The sequence below is a fragment of the Mirounga leonina genome, unplaced genomic scaffold, assembly GCF_011800145.1.
Source record: "Mirounga leonina isolate KUSES-001 unplaced genomic scaffold, KU_Mleo_1.0 Mir_91, whole genome shotgun sequence".
In the NCBI taxonomy this organism is placed as follows: domain Eukaryota; kingdom Metazoa; phylum Chordata; class Mammalia; order Carnivora; family Phocidae; genus Mirounga; species Mirounga leonina.
The window spans coordinates 36,951,749-36,964,002 of NW_023270839.1; positions in this window are offsets into that span (position 1 = coordinate 36,951,749).

Consider the following 12,254-nt stretch of genomic DNA (forward strand, 5'->3'; position numbering starts at 1 on the left):
GGTTAATTTTATCAATTTCCTTTTTTTTTTTCCTGAGGAGTGTCTAGATTCTTCTTATTGTTTGATTCTCTCTCCAGATAACTGTCTAGACTAATTTGTGGTTACCTTTTAAGAATCTTCAGCTCATTGGACTTTCTTCTTTCATGTCAGAGATTAGTCTCCTTTATGTACACATTAGATACTCAACGTGCGCATTACTTCGTCATTTTTACAAATATCGTGCTTGTTTACTCTTCATAACAATCATGTCAATCTAATGTTCATTTTACAGATGAGGACATTGAGACTCAGTTGTTTCCTTCGAGATACTAACACTTGACTGAGTCATTACTCAAACCCTGGTCTTGACTCCGTAACTTCTGTTCTTTTCCCAAAACAATGTTTCCTGTTGCTTGTGACCAGGGTTTTATAAAATAAGCTGGAAAATTTCTTAGTGAAAGCAGCTTGCATACAAACCATCATGAGGAAGTGAGAAGGAACTCAAGAGTTTTAAGCGAATTTGCATGTATCTCCTTTGGGCTACTCTCCTCTGCTTTTGCCCACCTTGAAATGCTGTTGTTCCCAGAGTTTCTTCTGCAGTCCCCCTTCTGCTTTATCCCCAGGGATTCAATTTAATCTCTTTGTGCACACCTCTCGGGGCTGCCATGCTCAGCCTGCCCTCCCCACTCCTCCCTGGAGCTAAGAAGCAAACCTGATCATGTCACTCCCTGATTTCCAGCCTTCTGTGTTGCCTCACTGCCTTTAAGATAAAGCCCAAAGTGCTTTGCCTCAAGTACAAGAGTCCTCACCCTCTGGCCTCTCCCGACCACAATCTCCAGCCTCGTCTCCAGCTATTCCCACCACGCCTGTGACTTCAGTCCCTGTACGTGCTGTTACCTGAAAGCGCATATTCGCTCACCTCAGGTCTTTGTTCATGCTGTTCTACCTGACGAGCCCAGCTACCATCTGCCTTCAGAAGCCCTCTTCATTCCTTCACCTTCTCCTGAAAGCCTTCCCTGACCTCCCCAAGTTGGGCCATGCCATCCGCTATGATAGCGCTTCTCCTATGGTATTCAGGATGTTTGCTTGCCTGTCTGTTTCTCCCACAGAGAGTCTCCTTCTCTTTGAAGGAGACTATTTCACCCCCATACCACAGGCCCCGCACAGGACTGGCACGTGGCTGGTCAGAGTTTGCTGAAATTAGGCACAGTCTTGCACTGCTACTTGGTGTTTTTCTATGTGCTCATGTCGTCTTTTCAAAAAGACGTTTAAGTTCATTTGAGGTGAAGAATCACTTTTTATATCTATTCTCTTCCCCCTTTTGAGAGTTTACCTTAATTGTTCATATCTTTGCCTCAAAAGGAACCAGGTGAGAAACTAGTATTAACTTTTCTTTTCCACTCTAAGGAAGTTAGTACATTAATTTCTATGATGCTTGTTTTAAAAGAACTGTTACTGCTTAACTCAAGTTATGTACACTGTCGTTAATGTTATTTGAATCTCCTTAGGTCAAATAGTCTTTTAAAAATTCAACCATGTAGGTGCATTTACATTATGCAAGTGATTTATTATGGTAACTCATTAAATCAAGTAGCTGATGTGACTTACTAAATTGATGAACACAGCGGTTAACATGTAGCCACTTACACCCTTCTCACGGGCTGTCTAGAAAACAAACTTCCCGTCTTGATCCCCATCCAACTCCTTCATTCTAGTTGATCACTGATTTATTGGTCTTTTCTCTGTGAGCAGTAACCAAATTTTTAAGTATTGCATTTTCTTCCCATCACTAACTACAAGATTGACCAAAAGCAACATCCCTGTTGAACATTTACTTTTCTTTTACGGTCCACAAGATCTAGACCCCATTCACATGTTCTTTGATTTTTCCTTTTTAGGTCTTTTTAAAAGAATTATGTGACATTTAATGAATGCAAAAAAGCCCTCAAAACATAATACAGTGAACACCTGTTTATCCACCAACCAGCTTAAGAAATAAGCTATTTTCAAAACAGTTGAAACCCCCTATAATCCTCTCGATCCCCTTTTTGTCTCTTTGCTGTCCCAGAGCTAAGTATTATCTGAATTTGGGGCTTATTGTTGTCTTTCTCCAAATATTACTTTTATGCCATATGTATATATCCCTACAAATTAATCTGTTTATTTTGTATTTTGAACCTTATAAAAATATTAAGACTACAAATATTCCTCTGAAGTTTTCCTTTATTCTACATTCTGTTCTTAAGATTCATTTACATATTTGTGTACAGCTGGAGCTCATTCATTTCACTGCCAGAGAGAATTCCACTGTACAAACGTACTTTATTTCTCTTGCCGATGAACGTTGGGATTGTCTCCAGTGTTTCCAGTGCTGGTATGATCATCTGTATACATGTCTTCCCAGCCACCTGTACACAGATTTTCTTGAGTACATCTCCAGGAATAGAATAGCTGGTAATAGGGTATTTGCATGTTCCGTTTTAATGCAAGTCGCTTTTCTCATCAGCAGTCGGTCACATTTTCTGTTCCACATCCTCAACTACATTTGTATTGCCAGCTCTTAAAAGATTGCTAATAGGATGAGTGTTGTGGGCTAAACTGTGTCCTCCCCAAATTCATATGTGAAGTCCTAACCCTCAGCACCTCAGAATGTGACCGCATTTGGAGTTAGGGTCTTTAAAGAGGTAGTTATGGTTCAATGAGGTCATTAAGGTGGGCCCTAATCTGATAGGACTGGTGTCCTTACAAGAAGAAGAGATTAGGACACAGGCATGCACAGGGGAGGACTGTGAAAAGACATGGGGAGAAGACAGCAAGCCCAGGAGAAAGGCCCTCAGAAAAAATCAACGCTGCCCACACCTGGATGTTGGACTTCTAGTCTCCAGAGCCATGCAGAGATAAAGCTCTGTCGCTACATTGTACACCTGAAACTAATATTACACTGTATGTTAACTGAAATTTAAATAAAAACAAAAAATAAGAAGTCTCTGTTGTTTGAGCCAGCTAGTCCGTGGTGCTTTGTTATGGCAGCCCTAGCAAACCAATGCAACGAAGTTAAAAATCATAGTTTTAATTTGTATTTCTCTCATTTACAATTGAGGTTGAGCAATTTTCCATATGTTAATTAGCCATTTGGATTTCTTCTATAAAATTCTTTTTTTTTAAGATTTTATTTGAGAGAGAGAGAGAGAGCAAGCACAAGCAGAATGGGGCAGCACAGAAGGAAAGGGAAAAGCAGACTCTGCATTGGAGCATGGAGCCCAACGCGGGGCTCGATCCCAGGACCCCAAGATCATGATCTGAGCTGAAAGCAGACACTTAAACGAGTCATCCAGGTACCCCTATAAAATTCTTTTTAAAAAGTCTTTCACTTCGTATATTTTTACAGTGCTGTTTCCTTCTCTTATACATATATACACATATTGGACACTTCATTTTTGGTCATTTTTAAGTGCTGTAAATATCTCCCTGTGACTTGCTTTTCATACTTTTATGATGTTTTTTGAGAAATAGGGAGTTTTAAAACTTTAATGTAATGAGATATATCAATTTTTTCCTTCATAATTTTGCTTAAGAAATAATTCCCTGCCCCTAGGTCATAAAGATATTTTTCTCTATTTTCTTCTGATGTTTTAAAAGTTTTGCTTATTCATATTTAGGCTGTTAATCCACCAATGGGCAGAATTTTCAGCCAGTGTTCCCTAAAGGTGAGTAGGGCTTTCTTAGGAGGTGATGTGCTCCCCATCTTTGGGGGTATTCAAATAATCTGGACAATCATGAGGTAGAGATCTTATAAGGAGGATTTCAGGATCATGTTGATTTATAAACCATATTGACTGTCTAGTCATGGATCTGAGTACAACAGGCATTTTTGCCTGAAGATAATAACATTTCAAATATAGTCTCAGAGTACTTGGTTATCCTATCTTGGCTACACTTCACCTACTGACTCTTATTTGAAAGCCACAACCTATTCTACCAAGTCATTTAAGGTTATGGTCAACTCAGCAAATGCTATGAATGGACAGACTTTGGTAACCGTAAAGAATTAGATGTAAACAGCCTATGGTTTCGTCCCTTGCAATATGACTCTGCTCTATGTTCCTGGTGGACACCCAGGACTGAACGTGGCTCATTTTGATGTTTCGCATTAGTCACAGACTGTCTGGGTCCATCTCCATCACTATCTGGCTATGTGAGCCTGGGCAAGTTTCTTAATTTATGTTACCCTCAGTTTTGTCATCTATAAAAGGGGGTTAATAGTTGTAACTATATCCTAGGATTATGCTGATTAGTAATCCATGTAAAAGCCATTATGAGACAGTGTCTGGCATCTACTCAGTAAATCTTATCTATTTTATGGTAGTAGTAATAGTAGTAGTAGTAGTAGTAAAGGTAACAGTTGTATTTTGTTACTATACTCTTTGTTCTTATATCAGGTTAAATTTTTCAGGCACAAATGAGAACTTAGAAAAGAACTAAAGGAGGAAAAACAACTCATTTTGGTAAGTACCAATTCTGACCCAAGCCCTTTGCAAAAAATTCCTTATCTGACCTTTCATCAATCTTGCAAGGTTCCAATGACCTAGCTTTTAAAGATAAATCCTGGCTGAGAGAGTTTAAATAACTCCTCCTAAAATTACTTGGTCTGCAACCACAGAGCTAGAATCTAAATGCTATTATCTGATACAAAAGCCTAAAATCTGTTTGTGATGTTAACACTGTCTTCAGAAATCACTTGAGGCCCAAACAAATTGGTGGACCTGCCCCCAAAGCCAAGGCTGCCAACCTTAGTAGCTTTGAAAAGTCAGTGCAGAGCCTCCTCAGAGTTTCTTCAGGACTTTGCCCAGTGTTTTGACAGGCCTACAAGGGAGTCCAGAGCTGGAATAAGCACACTGGCCTGCATCTCAGAGTGCTTGGGGCTCCAGGCCTGTCTCTACTGTTTACAAGCTGGCCCCTGGGTAAGCCACTTAACCTCCCCAGATCTTGTTTTCTCCACATGAAACAGGACACTCAATGATACCAGGGGATCTTCAAATTCCTTGGTAGGGCTTCATTCTCAGAATCCAAAAATTCTACAAAGCAGCTACATAAGGTCCTACAAGGAAGCCCCTCCCGGGCCCCAGCCAAATCCGGAGAGTGACTTCACAGTTCCCCACCTACTCTGTTAGCTTTTCTTTCAGCCTCACTAAGCTAGAAATGGACCTCTCAGCTCCTAAATCATATCCATGGGTTCCTGTAAGGGAGAATCCTTCCTTGCCTCTTCCTCATTCTGGTGCTTGGAGTTCCTAGTCTTGCACTGCAGCACTCGATGTGTGCCTCGTCATCTTGTGGTGTTCCCCTCTCCTGTATCCATGTCTCCCTGTCTCTCCTCCTCTTATAAGGACACCAATCCTATTGGATAAAGGGCACACCCTACTCCGGTAAGACCTCATCTCAACTCATTACAACTACAAAGATCTTATTTCCAAATACAGTCACCTTCTGAGGTACCTGAGGTTAGGTCTTCAACACAGCTTTTGGGGGGGCCACAACTGAATCCACAATGGTGGCTGACTTATACTTTGTCTGATCCATCGTCAGCAATGCCCCCCCCCAAACCCAACGTAATATAGGGAAGGGGGGGTGGAATTTCAGAACCTAAACCAGGAAAAAGGTAGGAATCCTCATAAAAATTGAGTCACCCATCCCCAGCTCAGGACTCAGAGGTCACTTCTCCACCTTTGCTTCTTGAGTGGAGTGATTTACAATTGCTTCCTCTCCTGGGGAAATATGAAAGTTAGCAGCTCAGCTAGGGCTCTGCCACTTTCCTGAGGCTGCTCCAGATTGGCGGACAGCCACCAGTGGCTGCTGAAGAGATAAAATCCCCTCATCATGAATAAGGAAACTGCCGAATAAAGCCTTGACTGTCAAGAGAGGAAATCGGTTGTAAAAGTATTTTTCCTCCTCCATAATGAGAAGGGCATGTGTGGCCACACAGGGGTCTGTAGACCCATATCAGTACTGAGAGGAGCCCTGAGGGTCCACAGTCAGCGCACGGTGAGGGGCCCCATGAGAAGAATGGCCTGCCTCCGAGAGGCCTGCTAAGGCCTGAGCAGGGACCCACCCACCTCCCCATCAACTGTGTCTCACACCTGGGACGCCCAAATGGTGGGGTAAGAGTCATAGGAAATGACAAACACAGAACACTTCTTGTTGACTTCCTCAAGTGAGAGCTCCAAGACAGATTTGATTCAACTTAGAAAGGAAATGTTAGCTATCTAGCGACATAAGTATTGTGGAGAAACCTGTAACAATTACAATTAGAACTCATATTATTTAACTTGTATTATCTCTGTAAGACATACTATGCACATAAACTCTCTGTCAAGCCAAAAATGTGAACTTTTAGTGCCTGCCACAGATGGGGTTCCCAGGGAAGCAGACATTGAGCTAGCGATGCGCATGGAGGAAGGTTATTGGAAGGTCCTTGTGGGAGATTCATCAGTGGGGGTGAAGAGAGGAAATCAGAGTTGGGTAGGGGGAGCAGAGCTGTTGTGTGGTCCCAACACAGGCCTCAGCATGGGTCACGCAGAGCTCTGGAACCAGAAGAGCCCTGAAGGGTTGTCCCAAGCGGGGGGGTAAGGGGGCAGGCAATTATAGCCGCCCATCAACCAATCATTGGATGAAAACTCCCCCAGCGGAAGGGCCGTGACCTTGATCATGGTGGGTCCCTTTAGCTAAGGCAGTTTCTGGAGAGGAATTTATCTGTGACTTGTGGGCCACGAAGGGAATGAGTGCCTAGGAACTGAAGGGGAGGGGGGGGTCAGGATAGCACTCCACAGCCTCCACTGTGACAGTGTTCTCACTCCAGAGTGACATGGGATGATGCTCCAAGCAGGGTCTGGCCACTCAGCACCAGCTGGCATCCTCTGCTCGTTTAGCAGAAACATCTAATTCCAAAGATTCCCCTGTTTGACATAAGCCACCAATCCCTCATTTAATCACAAAGGCACTCATGCCCCGCCCCCAACAGGAGACAAGTGAGCATCACACTGTGGGGGCTGTTAGGGTGCATCCAGGTGACAACCAGTGCCCTTCTAGTGACAGGTTCTTGGGTACCTGTGGGCAACAGCACATTGGTTAAATAAACTGAGGCCCGTCCACAGGGTAGGTCATTAAAATGGAAGTTGTAGAAGACTGTAAGAGAATAAAACAGCATGCACTGTATGATCCCATTTCCGGGAAAAGACAAGACATATGGCAAGAGTCTAGAAGAATGGCCATGAAAACCGAGTAATGGGATTATAGATTATTCTAATCTTTCTCCTTTTACTTAAATATATTTTCTGGATCAACCCAATATGTTACTTTTGTAATAGGGAAAAAATTAGTTTTTCTCTAAAGATTATAGAGGAAATTATTTTTTTTTCATAAGATACACCTTGTAAGAAGTAGGCCTGTGGCTACCTTAACCAAGTATTGATTTGCTTAACCGCCAGGGCCAGAAATCAGAAAAGGGACTTTAAATAGAGTTTGTAGGTTAACAATGGCCACTTCAGAGCCAAGAGATTTAAGAAAGAACAAGTTTGGACAAAAGAGAGGTTTGAAATACCTCCCCCCAAAGTAAAAGCAATATCACAAAGTAATGGCCATGCAGGATACCTGCTAAGCTTACGGTTTTGCTTGGTGCTTTCATAGGACAACCACTGAAAATACAGTCGGTGGACAAATGAGCACGCCAGATGAACTCTGAGCGCTGCGAGGCAAAATGCACCCCACGCTATTTATGCACGTGTCAATCTAGATCATTGAAATCTATCAACTCGGGGCAAGTTAAGGAAACACAGCCTTGTTGTAGAAAGCCATTAACATCCTCCTCTGGGAAAAGCCCTCAGGCCTGTCACAGGAATGCACAGGAGGTGCCCCATTGCACCTACACACTAGCTGGTGACTTCGGCTCAGCTGAGCATTTGTCAGGATTCTGACCCGTTCCCAAGAAAGAAAATCACTGACTTTGGGAAAGCACCTACAAGGAGGAATGGTTTACTCTTAAGTGACATACATAGTTTTGTCTTTGGTGTTTGTTTCTTATATTGTTTCTTAATTTTTAATGCTGGTCAGTGTCCAAAATTAAGATGCAATCAATGGTTGCTCCAACCTGAGATGTTTGTATGGAAAAGCACAAACTGGCTTACAGTTCATGCAAATCAATCTAAATCTGCATACCCTTTTTTTTATATCAGGTAACATATACAGAACTTCAGAGAACACTAACTACATCTCAGTTACCATTTTGTCTTCTCAAGCTGTGAGGTATTTTTTCTATCAGCAATTAACAGAGTGAAACGTGGGCTTCAATTGTGTCTCAAATCTCTGTCGGTAACAACTTTTTGTCAGGCAGATTGCACCCCAAATCTCCTTATTTCCAGCCTTCAGAGATTCCTCCTCATGGAGTGCTACCTGCTGTGCTCACGATGAGCTGTAATGAGCACCATGCTTCTCAAACTACCCTCTCTGGAACTGTGAAGTCAGGTACATTTTCCCGAAGTTTTAGGAGAAAACTTTGCCCATGTAATAGGACATACAAAACATAAAATGTAGATGGCTTCTTGAGAGGAAGTATGAAGCTCCAAGACATTTCAACTCCCACCAAATCTCCAGATTTTTAGTGGTACAAGCTAGCAATCCTTTAGTATTTCTGAAGTCTCCATAGGAAGTCCAAGAAGCCCTGACCAAGAATAAGAATCTAGGAGCAGATGGTCACCGGCATTTGGGGGGAACAGAGCATAAGGTAAAGGGTAGTCCTGGGGGAACTACCTCCCACAGACAGATGTTATTTATGTTATCATCTTCCTTGGTATTAGACAGATTTCAACAATTTAGTTCAGAATCTGCCCCTAGGTCCTGTAATGCCAGAGAGGAGTCTCAGTTTCTGCTCTCAAAGAGCTCAGTTTAGGAACTAATAAATCAAGGCAGGAAGGCATGTGACAAGTCCAAAAAGGGTCCATTTTTTTCTGGGGAAAACAAACAGTACAGGACATAGTGGTATTCGATCTGGGCTTTTAGCGATCAAAGAATTCACCAGGTTCAGCTGTGTGGCAGGCAGAGATGGAACGTGATTCTCATGGCTCTTACTACTGTCAGCAATGTGCACTCACTGAGACAACTTCAGTGCTCGGCCACCGACAGGAATCCTCACGGAAACGAAATCAACTGTCCACACCATCGCAACAAGTGGGTCGCCTTTCCACCTCTGCTTCTGGAGTAGGGGATTCTTCAAATCTGTTTCTTTCCCTGGAGAAATGTGAAAGCTCACCAATAGGGCCAAGGCCCTGCTTCATCCCTGATTTGCAAAGAAAAACAGTTGCTGCTTAAGGAAATTGTAAGGGCTCTGAAAAAAATTTTTCTTCCCCATAACAAACATTAGGAATGACAAAACTTGGTTCAGCTTAGAGAAATTTTTTCTGGTCTCTGCAATTAGTGTTTCCCTTAAAAACAATTTCTTCCAAGACTGTTAGCAAGCACAATTGGGCCATGTCCCTGTGCCTTGTATTCTTAAAAGTTCCATGTGCTATTAAGGGGCTCTTTGAAAGAGCAATGGGCAAGGGAAAAGGCTTCCCAGCGGGCAGTGGCCAAAGTTAGTCCACCAAGAAGGGAAAACCAAGATTACAAAATTTGTTCTTTGCAGGAGGAGTAGGGAAGCTATCTTCCCCATGTTTTACAAAACTTCCATGTCACTTCTAAGTTCTAGAGCTAACATTTTGGAATTACCCTGAACTTGAATTTTCTGGCTTACCCCACCCTTAAAAAGATAACAGATAAGCAGCAAAACTTTAATTCATGAAGATTATAACAGAAGTACTACATTTTATACTCTTTCCCAAACATTTCCAATTTTATAATTATATCCCTCTCATTACACAAAAGAGAAGTTTAATAACCATGTGTTCTTGGGCAAATAATAGAACCACAGTACCTCACTTTCAACATTGGTAATAACTGGGGTAAGAATACCTAGTGCCAGGTTGTTTGAGGGCTAAAGGCATAAAAGCATATAAATTATTTAGAATACTATTGCCTGAGACATGGAAAGGGCTAAGTAAATGGGAGCTAGTGTTAGGTGAAGGAGAAACATTGACATAGTAATGTATGTGATGGGGTAAGATGTTTCTTTTTACTGATAACTCGGGGGCTTTAGCAAATTGGAAAGCCTTTCTTTCATTATAGAAGTGCAATCAGACATTTGTCTTAAGTCATAAAGAATCCCCTTTTCCACTATGTTTGATTAGATGACAGAGACCTAACAAGGCTTTAAGGATAAACTGTCCAAGTTGAAGAAAAGATGGATTCTGGATCTATTGGGGTAGCTGGGATTTCCATTTCTACCCATATTTGGCATCCCTGAGGCCAAGCATCTTGGAAAGGAGAAAGCCTCATGGCTCCATGGGGAGGCTACGTACCGAGCCCATAATTACTGAGAACAGCAGTGAAGTAAGTTCACTGTAGCCAGGCCAGCCCAGGCCGAATGAAGCCTGAACTTGACATTGCTGGGCCTAAACAGAGGCATCTTTAGAGCAAACCAATGGACTAAAGAACAAACCTACCCACATTCCCCTGACCCTTTTCTCGGAGTTAAGACTTGGGGTCCTGGTACAGTCTATAACCAGGGAAGGAAGCTCCAGTAATTCCGGTAACAAGATTTCTTGCTGCCTGTTACAAGTGAGGGCTCCGAATGACACTTTCACACTCCAGCTAGTATGTTGTCTATTACATAGAGAACTAAATATTATTCCATTTTTGTTGTCTTTGAAAGAGTTTCATACAAAAAACTGCTTTGTCAGATCATATGTCATCAAAAGTACACTTTATTATAATGGCCTAGTATCACTTAGAAGTATGTAACACTGTGATACAGCAGATGCCTCAAGAAGGCTTTTGTGCATTTATGTTTGGTTCCAGGCATATAGTGACACTATTTCTTCCCTGAGTGGAAATGCGCAATTTCAAAGGACCCTCCACTTGACCGAACCCATCTATCCCATATTTAGCCACCAAAACAATCTTGTCCTCCCCATTAAGAGAGCCAAATGCTGTATCATGCGGCCCTTGTTCTCAAGTGTCTTTAGGTTGTGTTCATTCATTTTTTTACATAAAAATCCTCCTAGAATGGGACCGGTGGACAAGAGCAGACTTGTTAATGAATTACAGCACACCTATGGGATAGATCATTAAAATCAATGTTGTAGAAGAGTGTGAGCTCAGAAAAATTTAAAAAGTCTGTAACACAGAACTGTACTAAGTAATCCTATTTCTAGAAAAAAAAATATGCGCATGGGCAAACACTGTGAGAAAATCTACTAAAATTATACCAGCAAGTTGACTCTGGATGGTTGGATTACAGATGATTCTGATCTTTCTCTATTTGCTTATCCGTATTTTCTGGATTTGCCAAAATAAAGATGTATTACCTCTACAGTTGAACACCCCCCCCCCCCAAATAGATAATTCTGCCGGGAGACAGAACTAAAGCAACTTTAAGTAGACGACAAACTTGAGTAATCAATAGATGAAGACATCAGATGGCACTTTTAAATGGAGTTAGTATATTTAAAATTGCCACTTCAGAGCCTGGGTACTTGGGAAAGGACAAATCAGGGTAAAAGAAAAAGGCTTTCGAAACCCAGGAGGGTCGGAGTTCCCTGAAAGCTCAAGAAAAAATGAGAAGACTGTAGTCTGTTAACAATGTAACTGTCCCTGGCTCCCTCACATGTCAAATGCTGGGCCCCTTGCCAGGCAGGAAGTGACCCACACTACTTAACTGGTATAATATATACAAGAAAGTAATACATTTATGTAAAAGAGGAGAAACCAAGAACCATGAGCTGGTGGGCGGACTACATCAGGCCCAACCCAGGGCTGCAAATGGGAACTAGCTGCAGGAGGAGCTCAGCTGCAAGAATCTGTGTGGGACTGAGCACTGGACAGATGAACCTCTGCCCACTCCCAAGGAAGGAAAGCAGTGTTCCTGGGGATGTGCACACTAGCAGGAATAAATCTGAGAGCTAATTGACAATGAGTGACATATTTTGATTTTGGTTATTTCACTTCTTAACCTTTAAAAGTAGTCAGTGTTGGGGAGCTTGGGTGGCTCAGTCAGGTGTCTGCCTTCGGCTCAGGTCATAATCCCAGGGTCCTGGGATCGAGCCCCACGTTGGACTCCTTGCTCGGCGGGGAGGAGTCTGCTTCTCCCTCTCCCTCTACCCCCCCACCCCACCCTCGGTGCTCCTGCTCTC